We start from the raw sequence: 26,052 nt of genomic DNA, 5'->3' as shown, positions 1-26,052 counted from the left end.
CTCTTCTTCAATATATTCGTAGTGGTTTCCCGTTTATCGACTTCGAGCTTGATTCTTCTTCTTCTTTTCGTAGGGAACGCATTTTACGCGGTCATGGATTTATCACGTTTCTCTCTCTCTCTCCCCCTTCCTCTTTCTCTTTCATTCTCTCATCCTCTCATTCAAATAGTTGCCCTCTTTTCAACCTACTCGAATCGAGACGATCGTTTCTACAAGCTCCACACGGATCTTCATGCCGTACGCGAATTCTCGCGGCTCATCGATTACGACAAGCTCGTTTCTCTTTCCCTCCCTCCCTATCTCTATCTCTCTTTCTATATATATATATATATATATATATATATATATATATATATATATATACGTGTGTGTGTGTATTTCCTCTTTCTCCCATGTTCCACGAATGTTCTCCCGAGGATTGCATTTCGCTTAGAATGGGATTGTTTCGAATGCCTCCTCCTATCCTAAGTTTATTCCCGATGATATACACCAATCAATCGAATACGTCTCTGGCTTATTAGAATAGTTTCTTGCTAATAGCCCCCTGAAATTTCTCCATCTAATACCTAATTAAAAATATATATGAAAAATGTTATATCTCTTCGATGATCAAGAAAAAATTATTCTCACAGACAACCGATCTGACGTCATTTTAACAATCGTAATAAACTTAATGAATAATTAATAATATTAAAAAAAAAAAAAAAAAAGAAAAAAAAGGATGGATAAAAAAGAAATAAAAAATAAAAAATGAAAATATAAATACATTTGCGTTTGTATTTCATTTAATAAGAGAACAAAAAAATTGTTCTAAAAAAACGTTTCTAATCATTTTGTTCAATAGAACGGAGCATTGCCGAAAGTTTTCCGATAAAACTTTCGTACGGACTTGAAGGAAATTGCGACGTTTCGTTCTGGTTGAACCGCAAGAGTTAAACCGAGCTTCCTAACGCCACGAGTTAACATTATCTCGATAAATTAGAGCAAAGTCGTAGCCGACCACGAGACATGAAATCTTAGTCCTTGCGTAGAACCATCGAAACGTGCCTAATCGCGTCTAATCGAGTCTACAAATTTACCATTAATGATTTCGAACTCGCGTTTTCGCGAACTCGTCATTAACGTCATACACACATAGGCCAATATTATCAAATCTTGTCTACGAAATAACGCAATGATAATTTATTTCGTGAAACAGCTTATATAAAACCGTTTATTAATGATAGTTTCTTATACTTTTCCGATTAAAATATCTCCCTTTCTTCTTTTTCTTTCTTACTTTGTGTGTGTGTGTGTGTGTGTTTGTTTTTTTCTTTTCTAATTATCGAGATACCTGAAACCGCGAGAGAAAGTTCCTCGAATGGGAAAAGTTTTTGAGATTTAAGAGTCTGATTAAATATTTTCATTTTTTCCTTTACTATTTTGTTTGTTCCTTTTTCTTTTTATTTTTATTTTTACTTTTATTTTCATTTTTTTTTTCGTCGTTTTGTTGTTGCTTCCAAGATAACGTTGCTCCAGCCTCGCGGATATATCTTCGCGAATAATTGAAACTTTTCACATACTTCAGTTCGTGCAAGGGAAAAAAGTTTTAAGCGTTTTCATGCACACACAATAGAACGGAAATAAGTACCTTCTTGTTTTAAACCTTTCTCTGCGTAAATAAATATAGAAAAGGAAGAAAGAAAAAAAGAAAAAAAAAAAAAAAGAAAAAAAAAGAAAAAGAATAAATAAAGAAATGAATCAGAAAGTAGCACACGTATTTCTCTAATCGAATTTACGCGATACGAGAACTTTTAATACCTTCGAGTTTTGAAATAAATCGATCGTAATACCACACATCGAAAAAGTTCTCTTAAATGGCGATATCAAACAAAAGGTAAAGAGAAAAGGGAAAGAAGAAAAAAAGAAAATAAAGAGAAGCCTCCTCTTAAATAACAAGATGAAATTATTTATAGCGAGTTTTGCGATTATCGTTTAAAAGGATATATAATGAACAAACCTATGAAAGTTAACACTCTAATGAGTTGAGCCGAGCTGCATTTACGTTTCGGATATTTACTCATTACAATGAATGAAAATCCCACAATGGATTTCAAAGTTCTTTGCTTACTTTGGATATTTAAAAAAAAAAAAACAAAAAAAGGAGGAAAGAGGATTTTTATATCTCTTTTTCTAAATACTACGTTAAAATGATTCCACGATATAATTTCTTCAAAAGAAAAAATAATTATCGTTGTTCCCGCTAATGAGTCCGAATTACATAAAATTGTTCAGAGAGAACCACCGACTTTGAGTTCGTTGCCAAATTCGGTGGTTCGTTTCGCGGGTGCATTCTTGTACGATGCACGTGTACTAACTCTTTCCCTCTCTTTCTCTACATTCGTAGAAATATATTCGTCAGCGACGAGCCACGACTCGCGAATAGAATTCCCAGAGTTTGCGACGATTCAAACGATTTACCGTTTGGTCCTTCGTTGAATTTTCACGTTGCTTCGTATAAAACTACGAAGGAAATTCGATCTTTTAACTATCACACACGCTTTATTACATGTAACTTCATAAATTTATTATGAATTAAAAATTAAACAAAATTCGTAAATTACAAATATCTTGGATTTTTTTCTGTATTTTTTTTTTTTTTTTATCTGCGAAATAAAGCGAGAAAAAGTGTGAAAAAGTTCTGATTAATACGATAATCGTGAATTGCGATTGAATTACAAATGATTACGAATTAATTCGACAAAAAAAAAATAGAATATCCTTTTACTTTTTCCTCATTTTAATTGATCATTTTCATTTTCTTTTTTTGTCATTTAAATTAGGACTGCAAGAATATATACTCGGTAGAAACGACGGTGGTTCACCAAAATGACAAACTTCTTATAAGATGCGTTAGTTTCAAGTAGAAATTTAATCATCTCACCAGTGCAAGAGTGTGTCGCCAAGGAGGAGAACTTGATTCTGTGAGTTACGATCGATGAGCTCGAAGAAGAAGAATAAAAAGAAGAGAAGAAGAGAAGAAGAGAAGAAGAGAAGAAGAAAAACCGAATGCTTTTCTGAACTTTCTCATGTTCTAAGGAAGAAGAACGTTATCTCGTCGATGCTCGTGTTCCTCAACTTTCAAACATTTTCGAAAATCACTTTGATATCCGTAGAAAAAAAAAAGGAAAGAAAGAAAAAACAAATAGAAAAAGGAAATACGAAGAATATTAGAAATAACGAATGACATATATATATCGATTATCGTCTAATTCATGACTAATATAGCTACTAAGAGCGATTGAGAGAGCGCTATTATGTAAATCCTCTCTAGGACCGGTTTTATGATCCGTACAATGACCGTTCATGCAACCCGGACGTAATTATTTTCCAAGCCCTTGGAAAATTGCTGTTTAATTTAAACGAACAAACAAAACTAATACGTATATTAGATTATAAATATATCGAAAATAATATATAAATTGCACGTTATTCGTCGCGTATCGTCGTTTTTAGCGAATCCTCGTGAATTATCTTTAAGAGAAACAATTGTGATTACCAGAACGATTAGATCTAATAGATCGTTAGAATTATTTCTAAAACTCTCAATGACTTTTACTCGGTTGTAACGAGACTTACAATAGAAAGTTCTCGCATTATGATGTTCATGCGCAAGACACGCTGTTATTTCATACGAAAGGTGATCTATCCTTGCATGCAATATTCTAGCTTAATATTACCTACGCCACTGTCTAGCTACGTGCTTTGTAAATTTCACAACATCGTAAATACTATTTTCTTCCCTTAACTTCGATCTATACGAGAAAAAGATACGCTTTACCGAATACTACCGTAGGTATTATTTTTCTTCAGTTAAAATACAAATTAGAAAGGATGAGAAAAAGGAAAAATATTAAAACATATACGATGACCGAATTTACATAAAAAGTGAATTTTACTAAAAGCTTCAAAAGTATACACGAAAAAGAGATAACGAATTGAAAGCTTCTGCGAAATCGCAATCAAAATAAATACGAACTTGTGCTACAAGCCCGAATTTGCTTCCTACTGATTGTAAATTACATTAATGTGCGAATCCTACGCGTTGAAACGTCAAGGTAAATACTATCAACCAAATGTGTGTTTCAGGTATTACGAATTTGAAAAAACGAATGATCATTCTGCAATTAAAGTTTCAAAACTACGATAAAACGAGAAACTAATGATAAAAATCTTTTTACATTACATCATATCTAATGATTAAATCGAATTATCTTCAAAATTTTCAAAATTAATTACCCATCAAAATCGAAATATTTATTTTATATCCATAATTTATTAATCTTAAATCTTTAATCTCAAATCTGTATATGCCAATATCAATATTTAAATATCAAAATTCGTGAACTGACTTGAATTCCCAAATGTAAACGATGTTTATACTCTTGATTCAAGAAGTACGTCTTTCTCTCATAGGATCTTCTTAAACGAGAGCTACCGAGTGTCCCTGAATTCTTAGAATTGTTTTTTTTATCAACAGGTGGTCGAGTGATATATTATTTTGATGTTTTTTTTTTCTTTTTTTTTTTTTCAAATCCTCGACAAATATTTCAATAAGAAAGTTATAAATATATAAACAAATAGGATATCGTCGTATTTGAATGAAATTTATCTTCGAACGAGAAACAGTAATAAATTTATTCTTTCATAACGTGAAATAAAAAGAAATTAAAGTACAAATGTATCTAGATTTTTATCGACATGTGTACGATTGAGATATAACATTTCCTTCCTTTTTTTTTTTTTTTTATATTTGACAAATATTTACAATAGAAAAATATGAATTAAATATTAGATTAGAAATTTCGATGAAATTTATTCATCAATAAAATTCTAATAAATTTATAACTTATAAAGAAATAAATAAAAACTGAACGAGTATAATTATACACACACACACACACACATACATATATATATATATCTAGATAAAGGCAGCTGACTATATTTCTTTAGATATAATCTCATAAAGAAATCAAGGAGTAAGAAGTCCATATCAGAGAGAAATGGACAGACCGACGAAAAAGTAAGTTTATCGTGACGTTCTGAAGAAGTTTGTCACTAACAACAAATGTTCCTCGTGCAGACGAAGAGGAAGAAAGTTTTTTCGCTTTTATACCTTGAACATACTAACACATCTTTTTTCTCTCTCATAGACGTTAGACTATATTTTTCCCATTCTACATGTATGTCTACTTCATATATATATATATCTACTTTGAATGTGGAATATCGTAAGTAGAAAATCTTTAGTCCATAAGGAAATTCGCAGAGCAATCGGTTATAATAAATTTCAGTCACGCACTCCTTCCGTGAGGTAGATCATTTTTTTTTCCTTTCTTCTTTTTTCTTTTCTTTTCTTTCTAATATATGTTCTCAAATCTATCGGATTTAATCTCATAGATGAATTTTCGACGCGCTCGTTTAGCAAGAAGAACGAAATCGTTTTTATATATTTGCGATCTACATTGAATTATTTCGAGCGTAATAAAGCCAACGTAAAATAGAATATGACGTTATTTTACGTACGATCTTTCTTTTTTGGATCGTACGGAAGCGAAGTATAAACGTAGAGGCTCATAAATACGAGAGAGTAATAAAAACTCTTTATAGTTGCCGTATTGGACCCGGTCCGATAATGAGCTCGAAAGCGATACGTTTCCCTTCGAATTCACGCTGGATTATATTTTCGACAATAATCGAACATCCCCTCTGTGTGCTTTTTATAATCTACCAAAGTAGATGAAATATTCAACGATCTATAACTGAACACACACACACACACGAGTTATAATAAATTCTTAATATCGATATAAAATTTGTTTTTGGATTGATCGATCAATATATATATATATATATACATATATGCGCGCGTTCGCGTGTGCGTGTATGTATATAAGCTTATACAATAAGTATCTATTTATTTATTTGTAAATATTTCTTTTTGCATCTCATTTTATTTTAACCATCAAATTCATTTTGACGAATTAATCCAATTAATGAAAATTAATTCTATTAATCTATGTTATCCCTAAATAATACTAAGCAGTCGTTAGAGAAATTGTATAATATTAAATTTATCCGTTTTATCCATAAAATGTCATACGTTCTCCAAAAACAAAACACTTGGACTTTCGGGATTACTCGTTTTCGAGATCGAGCTGCTTGCATTATTATTATGCCATGAAATTATGGTTGCAATAAGGCCGAGTGCCATCCTCGAATTCGCTTTGCTTCCTTCGCCAAAGACTGGCCTTCTATTCTGTCTCTTTCTCTCTCTCTCTCTCTCTCTCTCTCTATTTTCTGAAATATACGATGGCAGCTGTCTCGTTGTTCCCAATGAAACACGAGTATAGTTCTTCCTATTCTTTTCCAGAGTCTCTTTCTTTCTCTCTCTCTCCCTCTCCCTCTATCCATTCTCGTTTCGCTCGATATCTTCTATTACTAACATTAATTACTTGTCGCTATGATTTTAAATCGAATAATAGGGAAATTTCGATGGAATGTAATTAACCTGGTTAATTCGATCTCAATGGGAAATTACAAAAACGAATTGACGACTGAATATAATCACCTAATTATTGCGTTATATATTTCGTGATCGATTCTAAATCGATTTCTATTCCCTGATTTTACGATCAAACGATTGACACGAGAGATTAAAGAAAATAATCAATGTAATATGAAAACGAATTCGCACGATAAATTCTATTGATCTTTAATCGATATTATTAATTATTCTTTTTTCAGAAAAATAAAATTTCATTTTAATTTCCAACGAGAGATCGAAACTTTTAAGGATTCGTTTAAAATCTTTAATATTAAACAGAGCAAAAAAAAAAAAAAAGAGAAAAAAAAAGAGAAAAAAAAGAACAAAAACAAGCGAGCAAACAAACAAACAAACAAAAAAAGAGAAAAGTCCATCATCGAAGAATATAGTTATATATTTATTTAGTAGATAGGAAGGCAAAGCTTAAGATCAGCATAACGGCCCTCTTTACCCATCTTCATAGCGAAGGTAAGACGTCGTAGTCTGTGAAAGTAGCATCAGCAAGAGAAGCAAGCAGAACAGTAACGAGAAAGAGAGAGAGAGAGGGAAAAGGGAAAGAGAGAGAGAGAGAGAGAGAGAAAGAGAGAAAACTTGGACAAGCCAAGGTAATCTCATTTCGCAAAAGTTCCATTTCGCGCGTGGGAGTAAACGCTCCCGTAACCATCTCCTTCCTCAAGTTCTCTTTCTCTTTTTCTACCTTTTGCTCTTTCTCTTTCACTCTAGTCCACGACGATATCGTAAGGTTTATAACCCGGTTGGGATGCCATAACGTAAACGTTATGTGGAAGATCTGGTTTGGTCTTTTTGAACTGGTAAACGTTTCCAGCAGGAGCAACAGGAAATTATTTCTTGCTATAGAAAGACAGAGAGAGAGAGAGAGAGAGAGAGAGAGAGAGAGAGAGAGAGAGAAAGAGATAGAAAAGACCGGATAAATGAGGATTATCACGAGAGGACATCGAAGGAAATACCACAAGAAAGAAAACGTATGATTCAACGAAAGAATTCTTTTCTTTTAAATAATTGTACCTTTTATCGACCTTCGAATCGATTGTTCGATCTCGGTTAATGATTCTCCAGTGAGATTTTCTCTTAAAATGAAAGTGCGAGAACTGATATCGTGAGATCAAAGAGAAGAAAGAAATTACATATGTACAACGTGAGTGTTCTTTCATCTTTCCTTCCTTTTACCTCTTTTTTTTTTCTTTTTCTTTTTTTTTTCTTCTTCTTCTTTTTTATTATCCCCTTTCCATTCTACTTCCTCCTTGAGAGAACTACTATACAAATCTGCATATCTTGTAGCTTACTTCCAATCTATACTACAGTTCGTGACAAAATATTAAAGAACCAGTCGATACAGTTTCGAGTTCTCTTATTATTCTTCTCATCCTCATATTCTTATCTTCTCTATATCTTGATGAAAGAAAGAGAAAGAAAAGGTAAGAAAGGGAGGAAGAAAATACTCAATATTTCTCATTTTTTTCACGTAGAACTTTTAACACCTTACCAATCTCATTTCGATAATTTAAAAGAACAAGAGAAGCAAAAAAAAAGAAAGAAAGAAAAAGAAAAAACAAGAAGAGTATTCTCTTCTTTGAGAATAAAAAGTCGCACGAACAATCGTACTAAGCGTAAGCAAAAAAAATCGATCATTTACTAATCCACCTCCTCCTCCTCCTCCTCCTCCTCCTCCCTCGCGGACATGACATTTCTCCGTGCATATATGCGCTCTTTCCATCGTCATCGTATAAAAAAGATTGACTTTTAAAACTAAATGAAAAATAGAAAGAATAAAGAAATAAAGAGAATAAATAAAGAAATAAAGAAAAAAAAAAAGAAAACAAGAAAGAGAGAGAGAGAGAGAGAGAGAGAGAGAAACAAGAAAGAAGTATAGGAGCAATGATCGCAAAACTCGTAGAGATACTGGACGATGCCCAAGAGAATCGATGTTAATTCCTGGCACCGAAAAGCACGCTCATTAAAGATATTTTAATATTATGCAAATGTGATTAAAGAACGGTGGCATGGTGCGTACGATGGCTACGAATCCCAGAGGTCTACTACCTCGAATATTTTCATGGATATATTGGTCCACCATGCATCGTATTGAGAAAGATAAAGATAGAGAGAGAGAGAGAGAGAGAGAGAGAGAGAGAGAGAGAGAGAGAGAAGGGGGAAGAGGAAGAGGGAGAAAACAAATGTATTCAGGATACGTATTGGCATGTTCGACGAGTTTCACGTTCGTCCGCCCATCCTCTTTCTCTTTCTCCTCTTTGTACATGACCATTCCATGAAGAGAGAAAGAGAGAGACAGAGAGAAAAAAAAAGGAACAAGGTAATGACGTAACTGGTGAGCCTGTAAAGCCATATGTCATCGGTCCACCCTCGATTCTCCTGCGTTCGAATCCATAAATTCAATAGAGATGCAAGACAAAGAGAGAGAAAGAGAGAGACAGAGAGAGAGAGAGAGAGATAACATGTAACGCATGTGATATCACCATAAAGAAAAGGACACTCGACGTAAATCATTCGACTTTAGGCGTGAGCTCTACCTATCAACGTCTTTATGCTAGCAATCCGACGATAGCATCTTTTACGACGTTGCTTTTTTTCTTTTTCCTTTTTTTTTTTTTTTTTTTTTTTTTTTATGAGATCGTCCAGCAGCAACAACAGGAGCTACGGCAACGGCAGCAACGGCAACAGCAATAGCCATAACTGGTCCATTTCGAATTCGATGAGAAGCACCGTACGGTTTCGTTCCTTTGTTAACTTTATCCTCTACCAACGTTTACCTAGTATTTTCTTCGTCTTTTCTGTTGATTAAAAATTTTATGCTTCTTATTTTTACTCCTAAAGTATATATATCCACATAAAAGTCGATGGAATCCTCTATAACCTACATGTACGTATCCCTTACCTTATCATCAACAAGAATGAACTTTTTTTCTTCTTCTCTTCTTCTTTTTTTCTTTTCTTTTCTATTTTTTTTTTGTTTTTGTTTGGTGTCCCTTTCTCTCACTTCCTCCAGGAGTTCAAGTGAAAAAGAAGAAAAAAAAAAGAAAAAGTAAAGGAAAAATTCGACGAGAGTTTGTTGTTCGTTGGACGGGCCACGGACCGTGATACCCCTTCGAAGGATCGATCTCAACGTTTGCCCCGTTATGGCCGTTTAATGGACGAGCAAACCAGACGGCTCTAATATCGGTCGGTGGTTCATTAAGCTGAGCATAAGATATTAGAATAGTCGGAATAGCAGGAGGCTTGTCCAGGGGTTTGGAGTCCAGAGCTATACACACGTCCATATATGCGACGCTGGCATGCCATCGATGCCGAAATCTACCTATTGGGACAACCACGGGCTCGTCGTGCCCATAGCGAGAGACGACTCGATCGGCCCGAGACCGAGTTAGGCTAGATATCGCCTCTACTATACTCTCTAACGCTAGATCGCTTCGAAACCACCATCAAGCTTCTCCCGATCATCTCGAATATTCTCCGTTCCGTGCGAACCTTCATCAAACTACTATATTACTACTCCTATTACTATTATCAATATACTACTAACCTCAATCCACTGCTAACGACTTTAAATCGTGAGATTTAATGAAATTTATATAGCGACATTGTCCACAATAAACTCGTCTAGGATGTATGGAAACATGTGTGTTGTTTTTTCTTTGTTTTTTTTTTTCTTTTTTTTTTTTTTTTTTTTTTTTTTTATCTTATATATATATATATATATATATATATATATATATATATACATATATTTTTTTTTGTTCCCTTCTTTTTTTCTTCCTTTACAGATGCAATACGACAGACATTTGTTCGCAGATTCGTTTCGCTTGAAATATATCAAATCCTACCAGACGATCAAAGGGATTCACCGGAGAACGTTGATGAATTTGGTTTGGGATGATTTACGGGTTGACCACGGAAAACTGACTTTCTAACTATATTTATTTGTTCACTTTGATAAGCTTCGAAACAAGTGATGTCCAATCGGTAAAATACGATACTATTCTATGACATTTAATTCGTCGATCTCTCACTGGAAATGAGAAGAGTGATATAGACGTTTCAAATTTAATCAAACATATCTATCTATCTATCTATATATATATTTATATCCTATAAATAAATAGATCCAAATTAAAGTTCTATTTTTGAAACGATGATTACGAAATTAATATCGATCGCAATGTTCTAAAAAAAAAAAAAAAACCAAAAAAAAAAGGAAAACAAAAAGCAAAAAACCAAAAAAAAAAAGAACATATCTCGGCAACGACAATGCAGGCAAGTACTTTGTATTTGAAACGTCGTATCCTTGGAGTATGTACGCCGACTGCGCGATTATAATCCCGAACGTGCAAGAATTCACGTACGAGCGCGATAAAGAAAAGAAAAAGAAAAAAAGAAAGAAAAGAAAAAAGGAAACAAAAAAGAAGAAGCAGAAGAAATACGCGTACGTTGTCGAAGTCTTCAACGACACGCGATGCATAACGAATCGAACACGATACTATCGTCTGATGCAAAATCGAGCGTGAAAGAATCGACACCTCTTTCTCTCTCTCTCTCTCTCTCTCTCTCTCTCTCTGTCTCTCTCATACTCTGCGTTCCACCATTTTCCAACGCATTTTACGCGTCGCAACTTTTCAGATTTAAATCGGCATAGAAAATGAAACGGCACGTAAAACAAGCGAAGAAAAATAGAACCAGATGGGAAAAGCTTTGCGAAGTAACTGACTTTTTCAAACATAAAGATTTTCTTCCACCTCCTCCTTCTACATTCACCTCCACCCCCTCCTCCTACGCCACACCCCCTCACATCTAGAGAGTCTCTTTTACATTTTAAATACTGAAAAAGTATGTTGGTGGGGAAAGAGAGATCGGTCATTCGAAAAGTCGATTGAGTCGGATGATTGATCCTTTCATCGTCGGAATGGAAAGCCATGGAACAAAGGTTAAAGCAAACGAGCACAGCATCGATATGGATTCCGGTCGGCGAAAAAAAGAATTAGGGAGAATAGAGACAGGGAGGAGTAAAGGATGCCGTAGCGGAGACAGAGGAGGTCGGAGAAAGAAGAGAGGAGGGAGAAAAAAAATAAAAAGAAAAATAAAAAAAAATAAAAAAGGAAAAAAAGAAAAAAAAAAAGAAAAAAAGAAGGAAAAAGTAAAAAAGAGAAAAACGAGAACGAGAGCCGCAAAATATATTCCGTAACGTTACACAGTTACCCCTTTTATATTGCGCAACTTTTGACAGAGGCAATTTTTGTACGCCTTGTCGTTTTAGAATAAATCCTGACGGTAATTGCAAAAGCAACACGGAGAAACTAAATAGAAAGAGAGAGAGAGAGGGAGAGGGAGAAAAAAAGAGGGTGGGAAAAGAGAAAGAAAGAGAGGTGGAATGCGTAACGTTTGCATAAAGTCAGCGCAATAAAAGTAGTTGTAAAAGTCAGCTGTTATAGTCGCCGTACGGCCGCCTCTCGATTTATGCTAATAGAGTCGACCGATCTACGTTTGAAGATGCTTTTCCGTTTATCGTGTGCCACCATAGAAAACTACCACGAAACTGGGCTCTCTCTCTCTCTCTCTCTCTCTCTCTTGTGTTACACCTAGAGAAACTCAAAACTCTGGATCCATTGTTTTCTTTTTTCATTTTTGTTTTTCTCTTTTTTTCTCTTTTCCTTTCTTCTTCTTTATATCGCATTTCAAGTTAGTAGTTTCTAAGAATTGTCCATGTTACGTTTGTTTTTAACTTTCTCGTACACTGTACGTTCTACTTCGATCGTTCGCCAGATTTAATATTAATGAAACGAAATCTAATGCAACTTTGTATTAGAACAAAAAATAAATAAATAAATATAATAAATAAAAAGTCAAAATAACGAAATGAATTATCCTTTGGGATTGAATAAATGGATTGAGCTCGATTCTTGAGTTATATAAATCATAGCGCGAAAAAAAGATTGCGTCTGATTAATTATAATTTGTTTATCCAATGCACTATCATAAATCATTCGAATGTGTTGAATGAAGTTAGGATCATGAAAGAAGGCAAAAAAAAAAAAGAAAAAAAAACAAAAAAAAGGATATCATTTGTCGTGAAATCCATTATGTCTTATTTCCACAATACTTTCTTCAAAATTCTTTAAGAGATAATATTCCATAATTTTCGATACGTAATACTAAACGCCATTAAAAATTTTTCGACGCATTTGCGCTATCTAAGAAATCTACTAAGTATCTATATATATATATATAGCTCGTCGATTCGTACATACAAGTAGAAAGCACACAACCTTGGGACATTTGTTACAACCTGGACGCGATCTCGTATCGCGTGCGCGACAAAGCGAGTGGCCGCGCAAGCCTATGTATCTTCGTCGGTGAAAAATTACACGAGTACGAGTCCGTAGAGGGATGATCGATGGGGGTAGTTGCACGGCCGGTTAGGTAAGCCCTCGTAACATCGCATCGGGAAAAACACATCGTGTGTTCGTTCCATCCCTCCTCCTCTTCCTTTTCCTCCTCCGCCTTCTTCTTTCCTCCTCTCCTCGTCAAATCGATTTTTCAAGACACCGATCGCAATAGACGATCCTATATACCTACCACATTTCTTTTCTTTCCTTTTCTTTTCTTTTCTTTTCTTATCTTCTTTTTTTTTCTTTTCTCTCCTCTTCATTCGATTACTATATACGTACGTATTATCAATTATGATCAATTTTATGAAAAGTCTTTTTTATTTTTTTTTTTTTGTTTTTTTGATGACTTTCTGCGTGATTTTCTTCGTGATTTCGTTGCATGATTTTTCTTTCAAGATCTATATCACGAGTTTCACAAGTAAACATTAATCATGGTGTATTGTTATTCATTAATCACGATAAATTCACGAAAAACAAATCCTGTCTACTTTCTTATTAAAATTTGTTAACCCGTTCGCATGACTCCATGTCCCATTTGATCTATATCATTTTCCTATTTAATTTAAAAATATACGATATACCCATATTGTTACTTATTAATTATGATAAATATAAAGAAAAATCTTTTCTACTTCATATAATTCATCTAACATTTAATAAAATATAATAGTAATAATAATAATATCCATAATTCATTTAATTATGAGATAAATCTCAAGAAAAATTTGTTCTACTTTGTCGAGATATTTAATAATATCCTTGCATGACCTCTCGTTCTATATATCTATATAACATCTAAGTATCAAGAAGATAAATAATATACATATATACATATATATGTATCTACATAAAGGAATTGCAAAGGATCGATCGATCATCAAAAACAGATGTCCTTCTTCTTATCTACGTAGAAGGAGAGAGGGAAAAAAAAATTGAGTGTCCACTTTCATCGCCTGAAATCGACGTTTACGTTCGACCAGATAATAAAAGGGAACTTCCTCTGTCTCTCTCCTTTCTCTCTCTCTCTCTCTCTCTCTCTCTCTCTCTTTCTAACAATGTTATCATAAGCACGGAAGGATCGTTTTGCTTCTCTTATCGGATTTCCCTTGGAGAGATATCCGAATACTCGCTGTTCTCCGATCGAGATTCTCCTCGTTCTACGGTTTCCATGGTGCTGCTAAGGGGAGAACTCGCGGCTACGAGCAAGGAAATTGAATTTTCCTCTTTAATTAAGCTACCAGAACGAAGAATAAGAAGAAAGAAAGGAAGAAAGGAAGGAAGGAAGGAAGGAAGGAAGGAAGGAGGGCACTTGATATGTTAAAATTTCGAAATCTTAACAAGTATGACACGTCTCTAACAAGTTCATCTTAATTTCTTACAATTTCTTTCTTTCTTTCTTCCATCTTCCTTTCTTTTTTTTTTTTCTCATCTACAAATTTTAGTATCAAGGAGATTCTTTCTGTCCGATTGATGTCTAATAATAATGATTAAATTTAATTAAATCAAAATTATCACACAAATGGTCTCGAAACGTCTTCAAATTGGATTCGATTTTCGATAGATCAAATAATTGATTATAATTTCAAGTAAAAGATCTCATTGGTAATGATTAATTGAACTCTTGAAATTTCTAAAAATATATGAACTTTCGGTTGGACAAATCGAATTCTTTTCTTTTTGTTTTTCTCTTCTGTTTTTTTTTTTTTTTTCGTTTCCTTTCCTTTTTATTCCTTCTTTCCTTTTCGAAGATCAAAGAACGCATTTTCTGGCTCGAGACATCGGTGAGAGTAAAGAGGGTTAAAAAGTTGGGAACCTTAGAGGAAGACACAACGAGTATAGACGTGGGAGAGTTTGCCAAAATCCTTTTTGGCTTGGCAAGAAATAAGCTTGAACGAGACGATGTCTTCCATCGTTAATCGTATTCGTTGTTCCATCTCAGTCACACTCACATATACTTACTCATTCATTCACTCTCTCTCTCTCTCTCTTTTTCTCTCTCTCTCTCTCTCCTACTTTACTTTGTCATTTTTTTGTAAATAAATCGTACTAATTAAATAAGAGAAAAATTAAAAAATTCAAATCATACGATAAAATAAATGAAGTAATCAAATTTGACGTTTAATATCCGTACCTTCTTCCACGTGGTTTGACAGCTCAAACTGTGTGACAGTTTCTGGCCTATAGAGCTTTCACTAATATTCGAGAAAAGTGAATAGGCGAGAAAGTCGACGAGTAGATCGTAATTTCATTGTTAATTAAACTACGATCAAAGTTCAATTGCTCTGGACGATCTTTTGATAAACGACTACGACGAAAACGACGGTAACGTCTTTTTATGAATGCCTTACAGAGCTCTCCTTGTGATTCCACTTTATCTTTCGACTTTCCGATAAATCTTATCTCTTACCCTCTCTTTTCTTTCTTCTTCTTTTTCCTTTTTTTTTTTTTTTTTTTTTTTTTTTTATTGAATCTCGACAGATTTTCTTTTCCCCCCAATAGAACGTATACGTATATGTATGTATATATGTATATACGTATATATATTTTTTTTTGTTTCGTTATCTTTTATCTTCCGGATGTTAGGAAAAAGATATATCAAAATTACACCTGGATCTCTAAACATATATTCGTATCTATTTTCTAACAACGATAATAAAAATCCTAATTTAATATTTACGAAAGTAAACGAGATTTATATATATATATATATATATATATATATATATATATATACATGCATATGCATGCGATAAAAATAAAGAAATAAAGAAAGAAATTTTCACATTTCATTCTTGAATATATAAATATTTCATAATATATCGGAAGAAAGAAAATTATTTATAGGATATTAGACGAATGATATCATTGAAAGACAAATAATAAATGCCTTTTTAAATTAAATCGTTTGGTTGGGTCGCGTGCCAATGAGAGATTATTAACAAATCGTACGGAGAAATTTACTAGAGTGAATTGAAATCGATGGCTATTCATAGGGAAATAAAGGTTCACAGTGAGAAGGGTTTAATAATCCGATCTGGTTTGACGAGTTTAAATCTCTCTCTCTCTCTCTCTCTCTTTCTACCTTTACGCATACACGTATACAAGTAAATGGCAAGGCTCACCCCCGCATCCTGGCCACGTTCATTGCACACAGCGCATCTTGAATACCGTCTGGCGACGACGATTGCCGGTGCCACTTCGTACTCTCGCCGTATTGTGGCCGCACCTGCGCGGCCCCAACGACAAAAGAAGAAAAGAAAGAAATAAAGAAGGAGAGAAAAGCAAAACGCGTACCTCGTACAAAGGACACGAGAATGGACGTTAAAGAACGCTTTAAAAGTCTTAAGAAGAGAGTCCTACGAATTGGGGGTTGGATGAGGGTGTGTGACCAATGGTGATGGTAAATGGTCGACTAGATTGAGGGTGGAGGTAGTCGCGTTTCTCTTCGAAATTTCAAACAGCTGCTTCGTAGAAATTTTTCATACGATTCGAACGATTAGAAAAAGTATTACAGGATAGTACAATGCTTTTCCTTCGTATTAGTTTTTATAGCTCTTTACATTTCCACGTATGTACATATATATATATGTATATATATTATAAAGTAATAGTAATAAAAAAGAAATCACTATCAAGATTAATAAAGTGAAGGGAAGAGATAGAAACATATATAATACATATATATGTATATATATATACATATGTACATATATACATGTGAGTAAAGGAAAGGTTGCGCATCTTTTGGATTTCGATGAAGAGAAGAACCAGTCCAAGTGGCAAGCAATTTGCAAAAGTGCATATCGAGACTCGTCCATCTTGAAATGAAAAGGGTTGCTCGCCTTCAGCTTGAAACCGAGCAGTTCCTCCACCTTTTTCGCGTCTGATCTTTTCGCGAGCTCGACCTTCGAGCTTTCTCTCTCTCTCTCTCTCTCTCTCTCTCTCTCTCTCTCTCTTTTTCTCTTTCTCTGCGGTCGACGAATGGCCGCCAACGTATGGAGGAGAAAGGGGATGAAGGGTCAGGCGAGGTTCGCGTTAATCAGGAAATGCCTCCGCGTCGAACTTTGCGAACTCTGCGTCACGAATCCATATTCAAGTCTCGATTCAAACTGATTATCATAACGATAGAATCTCAATTATTTTTAAATTCATATTCTAATTGAACGATCGTACGATTAATAATTAGTCATATGAAATTTATATTACATTTACGAATATTTGTGAAGTAATTTTTCTTTTTTTTTTTGTTTTTTTTTTCTTTTTACTTTTTCCGAACGAAACAACGAATAAAAATTATATACAAATGTGCAAATATTGATGTAATACAAAGATTAAATAATAACTCTTACAAGCATTAGACAATTAATTTCTTTTATATCGAAAGAATAATATTATAAGATTTATATTGCCAGATAGATTTCATATTTCAAATATTATTCTATTGAAAAAAAAAAGAAAAGAAAAAAAAAACAATGAAGGATCATACAGTTTTCTGAGAAATTGGAATTGGTCGACAGGTCAGCAAGTGAACGATCGATAACTCGACAGAACGATTATGCACGAAACCGTTATCCTTATCGAGAATCGTGATCGGGACACGCGAAAGCATCGACCAAAGATGTCACGGGACAACGATTAATCCTCTGGTTGTTCTCTTGTATGCGTTCGTATGCACTCGTGTCACGCTGAACACGACACCTTTGTTCATAATATAAACAAAAGTCCAAGCAAGCCTTACGGACCTGTCAAAGTGAATCGTTACAAATGAGCTACGTATAAAGCTACCAACCTAATCGTCTTATCTTCATTTCCATTATCTGTTACATGCAATATACTACTTTACTTTTATATATTCATTGATAATAAACATTATAAATAACTATATGATATATTATAAACAAATATTTTAATCGTTTAAGAAAACATATATATATATATATATATATATATATATATATACACGTATACATTTGCATATTTATGAAAATAGTTTTAATTTGGACGATTAATCGTTCGGAGAATAAAAAAAACATTGTCTAAATAAATCCTTCAAAAAGATTACTTCTTTTCCTTTTTCTTTTAATGAATTATCAAATGATTATAAATATCATTACAAATTCGATAAGCATTTTTATATCTCTTTAAAATAATACGTATTAAAGACGGCTAGATCTTAATGACTAAGAGAAAAAAAAAAGAAAGAAAGAAAAAGAAAAAAAAAGAAGAAAAATAAAATAAATAAATAAAACTAATTTATCGTCGACTGATCTGTCTGATCGATATTTTACGATATAAATCTCAACATCATATGAAGGCAAACGTTCTTGTCCTAAAAGATGATTACGATTCAATTCGAATCTCGATCCAAACGATTGGATTCTTTTAAAAGATCGAAGATCAAGAGAACTTGACTATTATCCACAACTAACGTTTCTTGTCGTCGTTGTCGTCCGGAAGACGCACGTCGGACGACGTCCCGACCGTTCATTCGTTTTCCACCATGAATTACTACGATAACGAGGATCCAACGGAGACAAAAAGAAAAAAAAAAAAAAGAGACGCAGAAAAAAAACAGAAAGCGCGCACGCGAGAGAGAGAGAAAGAGAGAGAGAGAAAGAAAAAAAAAAAGAGACGACGCAACGAGGCGACTTCGTAACTGCGCGTTTCCTACGATGATGCCATTAAGCCAACCGGTTCGTTCTCACGGGCCGTTAATATAGCGAATGTTTGTGCGACGTTGTTTCAAGCCGGTGTAAGAGAGAGAAAGAGAGAGAGAGAGGAAACTATAAGATTCTTCCTCTCTTTCTCTCTATCTCTCTCTTTCTAACTTCCCTTCTTTTATGGTGCAACGTGTTCTTCTCAAGCCAAGCTGTGTTTACCGCACAAGTTAATTAGAATTTTAATGCTTAATACAAACTATGATTCGAATTGGATCAAATGATTAAATTCTATATCAATGCGACAATATCACCGACGTGTTATCAATCAGTTTTATTAACTAATAGATATCGATAGTATATGACAAATTTCTCTTCTTATGTTTGGAAAAATAGAAAGAATTGTTGGCACCTTGAACATTAATCCAATTTAATTCAATAAATAAATTATGTGTCCTATATGTCGTGAACTACAATCGTTAAACGTATCTATAAAATGAACTTATTTTGAACTGGGTATCGATAAAAATAACAAGCTTTTAAGAAATTTAAATTTCAAATGGGTACGTACGAATTAGACAAGTTTTGGCACCGTAGCCAAAACTTCTTATTGCTAACTTAGAAGAATCTAAATGCGTTTCCTCGATCTATATTTGTAACATTGTTGTACATGGCAAATTGTCTAAAATAATCGAAGAAAAAAAAAAAAAAAAGAAAATTGGTTAATCATATTTTCAAGTCTAACGAACGATCGTATTAATTATGAATCGATTCATTTCTTTTTTTTTTCTTTTGTTCTAAACATTATAAATTATGCAACGAAAATGCATTGTACTATTGTGCGTAACGCCATTTATATTTCTAAAATATAATTTAAGAGAAAAAGAAAAAGAAAAAGAATGAGAAAACGATAACGACGAAGTCGGCATCGAATGTTTATTATTACTTCTACCCCAAATAACGTCGATCGGGTCTTCCGCACGAATACTCATCCATGAAATAACTTCATACGTGAATTAATTCGAGCGTGGATGCTCTTTGAATGCTGAAATGAATGACGGCTAGATCATAATTCGGATATCAGGTTTGCACGAATATTCAAATCCATGTGTTTGCGTTTGTTATCTATACGAGAGTAAGAGAGAGAAATAGAAAGAGACAGAGAAAGACAATGAAAGAGATAGAGAGAGAAATCCAGCCAGAAATTATGTCGGCCAGTAGGGTAGCCGACATGGTATCGTATTCGATCGAGTTTCGGGATAATATTCATACAATTATAATCGTTCTCTATTCGTAAAATATTTCAAGATCAAATCTCGAATTGAAATTTTCCTACAAAAGACTCTCGTACGAAATTTGATAATCCTTATACTCATTTCATGTTCAATGAATACAATGATATTTTTTACACTAACGTTGAATGATTGACAATCTTTCCGTAGTTTTTTCTTTTTTTTTTTTTTTTTCACAATATAATATTTAACATGTACAAAAAGAGATAAGAGATAGAGAGAAAAAAAAAAGAAAAATAAATAAATAAAACCAATAAATAAAACCAATAAAATAACGCATTGTAAACTATCAACCCCTCCCTTCCCCATGTATTACTATTATATATGTACGTAATTTATTACATTTCACAAAGAGTTGACGTTCTATGGTCCGTTCGTTTTGAGCTCGTGCTAGGTGATGAAATATATATATATATATATATATATATATATATATATATATATATATATCGCTTAGACGCTCACCCCAAACGTGATTTATTTTAACGTCTTCTCTTCTTTTCTTCTTTATCGTTTTCCTCCACGTTTTCCACCGAAAGACGAAAGATGAAAAACTAGAGAGAGAGAGAGAGAGAGAGAGAAAGAGAGAGAAAACTGGTCAGGAGCTAACTTACCTAGGGAGAATTCACTAGCTCGCACGTTTACGCGCCAACGCTTCGGCGTTTGCTTGTTTAACTTGGATATGAGTTACGAGAGGAGTTGCAGAGATGCGCAGAGATGGGAGGGGTTGAAAGAGGGGGTACAGAGGAGGAAAAGGAGAAGGAAGAGAAAGAGAATAAGAAGAAACTGAAACCTTCCGTTGTGTTACTTCGTTTCTCGACCAGACTTCATAAACGCTTTTCTTCCTCTACCATCTCTCTCTCCTTCTCTTTCTATCTCGCGTCTAACATAAGATCGACTCGTGTTATTACTTCGACTCCAAAGAGAAACAAACAGTTCGACGACTTCTGGATTACGAGCAGACCGTTCAATCTCTGTACAGACTTCCTCTCTCTCTCTCTCTGCAATGTTTTTCAAAATCGTTAACGATCGTTATACTCGGTTAATGTCCGTTCTTACACATGCTTTGATGTTTCTAGTCGGCGTCGATATTTTCGTATACGCTAAGATAAATTTAGAAACTAATCCATATATTAAACTGTATAATTAAAGCATAATAAATCGTAGAGAAAGATTTTCTAACGATAATATAAAGATGATATACGAATAGTTAATAATGTTAGCTCGTATATTAATCGATTATCATCCTTCCTGTGTAAACATAAATATGTATTTCTGAGACGCATTAAAAGTTACGTTGAATTAGTAGTAAAAAGAAAAAGAGAAAAAAAGAAAAAGAAAAAAAAGAAAAAAAAAAAGAAAAAGAAAATCAATAAAAACGTTAACGCTCTCTAAAATGAGATATTTGCCTACACCTTTCTTTCATTAATAATAATAATAACAATAATAATAATAAATAAGGAAAAATATTCTTAATCTTATTCGTTTTGCATAAATGGATTATATCGAAATATTCGGAATATAATAAGTAGGATTATAGATAGAGAAAATGAAGGCTGAGCTTGTAGGTAATCGCTTGAATTATACGGAGTAAGCGTCAATTATATGCTGTACGGGATAATACAGCTTCCAGCTATGTCCCCCATACTCGTTCTACAGGTGGTGTGGTGTATCGTACTAGTATCGGAGGAAAACGCTTTCGGCGATTCTGTCCAAAGAGAAAGAACGATATATATATATATATATATATATATATATATATATATATATATATAAAAGTAACAAGGTCAGAAAACGTGTTAAATAATCTAACAAGTTTGTATCGTATGAACGATTAAAACATTTAAAAAATTTATACTCTCTTAAAAAGAAATCTTGAATATAAAAGCTAGAAATAAAATCAAATTTAATTAATTAACGATGAGATGAGATATAGTATCCGTAATAAATAAATATAATTAGTCGAAATATTAATTATTTGGTTTTTTGCTTGAAAAATTTAAAAATGAAATAATAAACGAAGAGAGATATTCCAAAGCGTGCGAGCTATTCAGTGTCTCGATCGGTACTGTCTCACATTGAGGAATTTCAAGGAGAAGGACGAACGGGCAAATGAAAACGAAAGAACGATCGATCAATGACTTCGTACAAATACAATCGTGTATTTCTTATGAGCAACGTACGCGCGTACTATTATATAAACAAATGTATGTATATAAATACGTAGTAGGTAAGGTTATCTCTTTGTAAACAGTATCGATCCAAATTACTTTCTATTTGTTTTGTTATTACGTATAAAAGACATATACGTGTACGAACACACACATATACACGCATTCACATATACATACATTTTTTTGTATACATGTACGTACATATCGTAACGATACCTTTCGCGAAATAAAATTTTCTAATGGAATAAAAGATACATTGAATCCTTTTCTTGAATTAAACTCCTATTAATCATTTTCACATTTTTATTTTCGACCTTGCCCTTTTATAAAATAGCACTCTTTCAACTTCGACCCTTCGTTAACAAGTCCTACATCGATGAAAGCTTTGAATCGGTTTCCTCCCACGAGATTCGAGGTTACGGCTCTTTTCCCTTATTCTATCCCCCCCCTTCTCTCTCTTTCTCTCTCAGTATTTCTCCTTCTCTGTCTAACCCCTTTTCGAATACCACCCACGTTCGAAGCGAGCTACTTCGGTGACGGTGACAGAGAGAAGCCACCGGCGTTTTCAATTAAACCCATAATTACGAATTCGATGGGTTTTCGGGGACAGCCTGCAGCACGTGCGGACCCGCCAGGCTAATTAGAGCTTTGATATTTATACGAGAACGTTAACCGTTATGCGTACGAGTTTGGTTTGACCCATAAAGGCATAAAACTTTTTAGTAAAATTTCGTTCAGTATGAAAAAGATACGATTTTATTAATGTTATTATAATGATTCATTAAAACGTCGATATGTGAATGTATTATTAGTCTATGTCGAAAAGGTACGAATGATCTTTATCTATCAGTAAATCTTTATACGAGGAAAAAATGTTTATTTCGATGGTAATCAATAAAATATATATATGGCTAAGAAAGATCGAAAAGGATAGAGTGATTTTCTAGGAAATCGTGTTTTGTCGATTCATTGAGATAAAAATTGTCACTCGAGAACGTCGAGATTCTCAATGTGCACGAGATATTGGAGAAACTGTCATCGACAAAATGTCTTGATACGAAAGGAAATTGAGTAGGTCGGCATCCTTATCGACTTCTTCTTACTGTCACTTATCGTCATTATTTAGAAGAATTTATCTACAAACGCCTTTTATTATTCCTTTTCTGTGTAATATCTAATGAGACAAAAAAGTAAATAAGTAAAGAAAAAAATAAAAGAAATAAAAAAAAAAAAATAAAATAAAAAAGAAATAAAAAACGAATAAAAAAATAAATACCTCTATATATATATTTCATGAATGAAATCGATTGATATATATATATATATATATATATATATATATATGTATATATTTCGTCAATGTATGTACCTGTGTATGTACTTCTTCAATAAAATATATATAAATCCAATAAATTTTGATAAAGTAAATATATACACGATCTATCGATTCATTCGATATCTACAATAGAATAAAATAAAACAGGAGCATTTATTTATGATCTAAAATCGTATTATATACGATACTGTATTTATTATTATTAAAGCATAGCTAGAAATTTATTTTATCACTGACTACTCGAAACGTTCACGTCCAAATACATTCCCCTATATTTCTTCTTTCTTTTCATCCTAGATACTTTTCTTTTCTTTTTTTTTTCTAACTTTTCGTTCCCCCTCTTCTTTCTGAAAACGAGACGCTCGTATAATTTTGCACAGCCACGAGAACGCGCCAAAACGAGCGTGGTTTAAAATGGTAAAATGGAAATAATCAGAAAAATGCGAAAGGGCTCTCTATCCCATTTTATTCTCTATTGGAACTCTAGCTTAATTGTCTCGTTTTTACGCGTTCGTTTCATTTATTCGACTATTCATAGAGCAAATGTGCAAAATTCTTCTTTTCTATGTTCGTTTCTTTTTTTCCTCTATATATATATATATATATATTTTTTTTTTTTTAATAAAGAATACTCTCGGTTAGAATACATGATGAAAATATTAAATAGTATTAAAAGGCGGCCACGTCACACGTTCATTACGTTGCTAAATCTAATGAGTCTGTCAGTGAGTCTATTCTTTTCTTTCCGCTTTTTTTACCCTTCTTTTTTTCTTTTTCCTTTTTTCCTTTTTTTATGTAATTATACATGTCGTTACCTTTTTCATCTCACTATTCCAGTGAATTTTTAATACCGTTTTGGAGTTCTCTAAAGCGTAAAAAAAAGGAATCTCGTAGCAGGCACGTTGTCGTCGTCCTCTTCTTTCTCTTTTTCGTTTTCCTCTTCCTTGTCCGTAGTCGTAATCGTCGTCATCGTCGTCGTCGTCGTCGTCGTCGTCGTCGTCGTCGTCGTCAAATGAAAGCTACATGGATACGTTAAAGAGTAACACATTTATCTTGATAATAGATAGACGTAGTAAAACATATACGTAAACAAAAATAGTGTACATATGTGTGTGTGTGTGTGTGTGTATATGTATGTATGAGCGTGTACTATCACTAAAGAAATATATTATATGTATATATGAGTCCAGTGAGTTGAACTAGTACAAAATAGTAATGGTGGTAGTAATAGTTTGACTCCTCTGGGATTTTCTAAAACCATTAAACGCACGCACCCAGATAGAGAGAAATATTTGCGAAAGTTCATTAAAAAGATAACGACGTATTTAATTACGTGCAAAAAGAGAAAAGAAAAAAAAAAAGAAGCTGCAAAAAAAAAAAGAGAAAGAAAAAAAAATAGAGAGAGAGAGAGAGGGGGAGGAGAGGGTGGGATAGAGATAGAGAAAGAGAAGAAGAATTTCAACTCGTTCAAGCGTGAATTCCCTCTCCCATTCCGTTTTTCCCATTTTCAGAAGCAAGTCGCGGAGAGCGAAATAAAAAGGTAACGAATTCCGTTTCAGATTCTATTATAATTTCAATGGAAAAATACACGGAGTTCTTTTTTCGAGGCACAAGCGGAGTGAGAAGAGAGAGAGAGAGAGAGAGAGAGAGAAAGAAAGAGACCTTGCCCGACTTCTTCTCGTTTTCTCGAAAAAGAGGTGAAAAAGAAATAATAATAAAAAAAAAAAAAAAAAGAAAATATAAAAAAAAAAAAAATAAGAGAGCGAGTACAATCTGCTCTAGTTTTCTCGAAAAACTGCAAACGCTCGATTAAAAGAAAAAGAAATGGAAAAAAGGAAAAAGAAAAATATATCATTCCTATTTTCGTCGTATCTTTTCTATTTCAAAAAGAGAGAGAGAGAGAGAGAGAGAGAGAGAAACGAGTGATCGAAGTCGATTGTAAAATTCCTGCTTTTTCTATTTCTATCGATGATAATCGATGACAACTACAAATGTACGACAAATGGATGTCTAATAATAAAAAAAAAAAAAAAAAAAAAGAAAAGAAAACTATACACGTACACGTGTACGTCGAAGAATCGACTCTTGATCCACGATGACGTTAGAGGTAAGAAAAGGGAGCGAAGGGGCAGGGATGGGGGAAGGAGGGATGGAAGAGAGAAAAAAATAAAATAATAAAGAGACTCAACATCTGCGAGCAGCATGTGATACACGAGAAGCTGGCCAAGTCGAACGGCCCGGAAATAAGCCTATGGCATTTTCATGGCTCGTGCTTGAAACGTGCTCGTAGCCTTTCTAGGGTTACGAAAACATTGGCTTCACCGGATATTAAACGACTTCTTCGTTCGTGACTAGCCACGCGAATTTATAAAACGAGAAAAAGAGAGAGAAAGAGAGAGAGAGAGAAACGAAAGAACAAGGGAGAACAAAGAAGTGAATACAGGAAGACCTTAATCGTGCTCTCTTTCTCGTTAATGGCTCGACGATTACAACGAAACTATCATGTCCTTTATCTCTTTTCAACGAAACAACAAATCTATTTGGAATTTTTCTTCATCTAAAATTTTCTAGCATTTTTCTCTCAT

At 33.6% G+C, this 26,052-nt stretch overlaps 1 protein-coding gene and 1 long non-coding RNA gene across 3 annotated transcripts in view; one reads left to right on the top strand and one right to left on the bottom strand.

Moving 5' to 3' along the window:
* LOC118444051 (uncharacterized) overlaps positions 1 to 26,052 on the bottom strand; it is a 207,417-nt gene that overhangs the window by 109,664 nt on the left and 71,701 nt on the right. The window contains exon 1 of one of the 2 annotated variants that reach the window (XR_014983423.1): positions 16,131 to 16,211. The exons of the other annotated variant lie outside the window; for it this stretch is intronic. This is a non-coding gene — a long non-coding RNA (uncharacterized LOC118444051). Of the gene's footprint in view, positions 1 to 16,130; positions 16,212 to 26,052 lie in introns of those variants that run through there. 2 annotated transcript variants of the gene reach the window in all.
* ed (hemicentin protein echinoid) overlaps positions 1 to 26,052 on the top strand; it is a 155,005-nt gene that overhangs the window by 66,518 nt on the left and 62,435 nt on the right. The window lies entirely within an intron of this gene.

Source organism: Vespa mandarinia, chromosome 21 (genome assembly GCF_050613455.1).
Source record: "Vespa mandarinia isolate Hongniang chromosome 21, ASM5061345v1, whole genome shotgun sequence".
NCBI lineage: Eukaryota > Metazoa > Arthropoda > Insecta > Hymenoptera > Vespidae > Vespa > Vespa mandarinia.
This window is presented reverse-complemented; position numbering and strand designations above follow the sequence as displayed.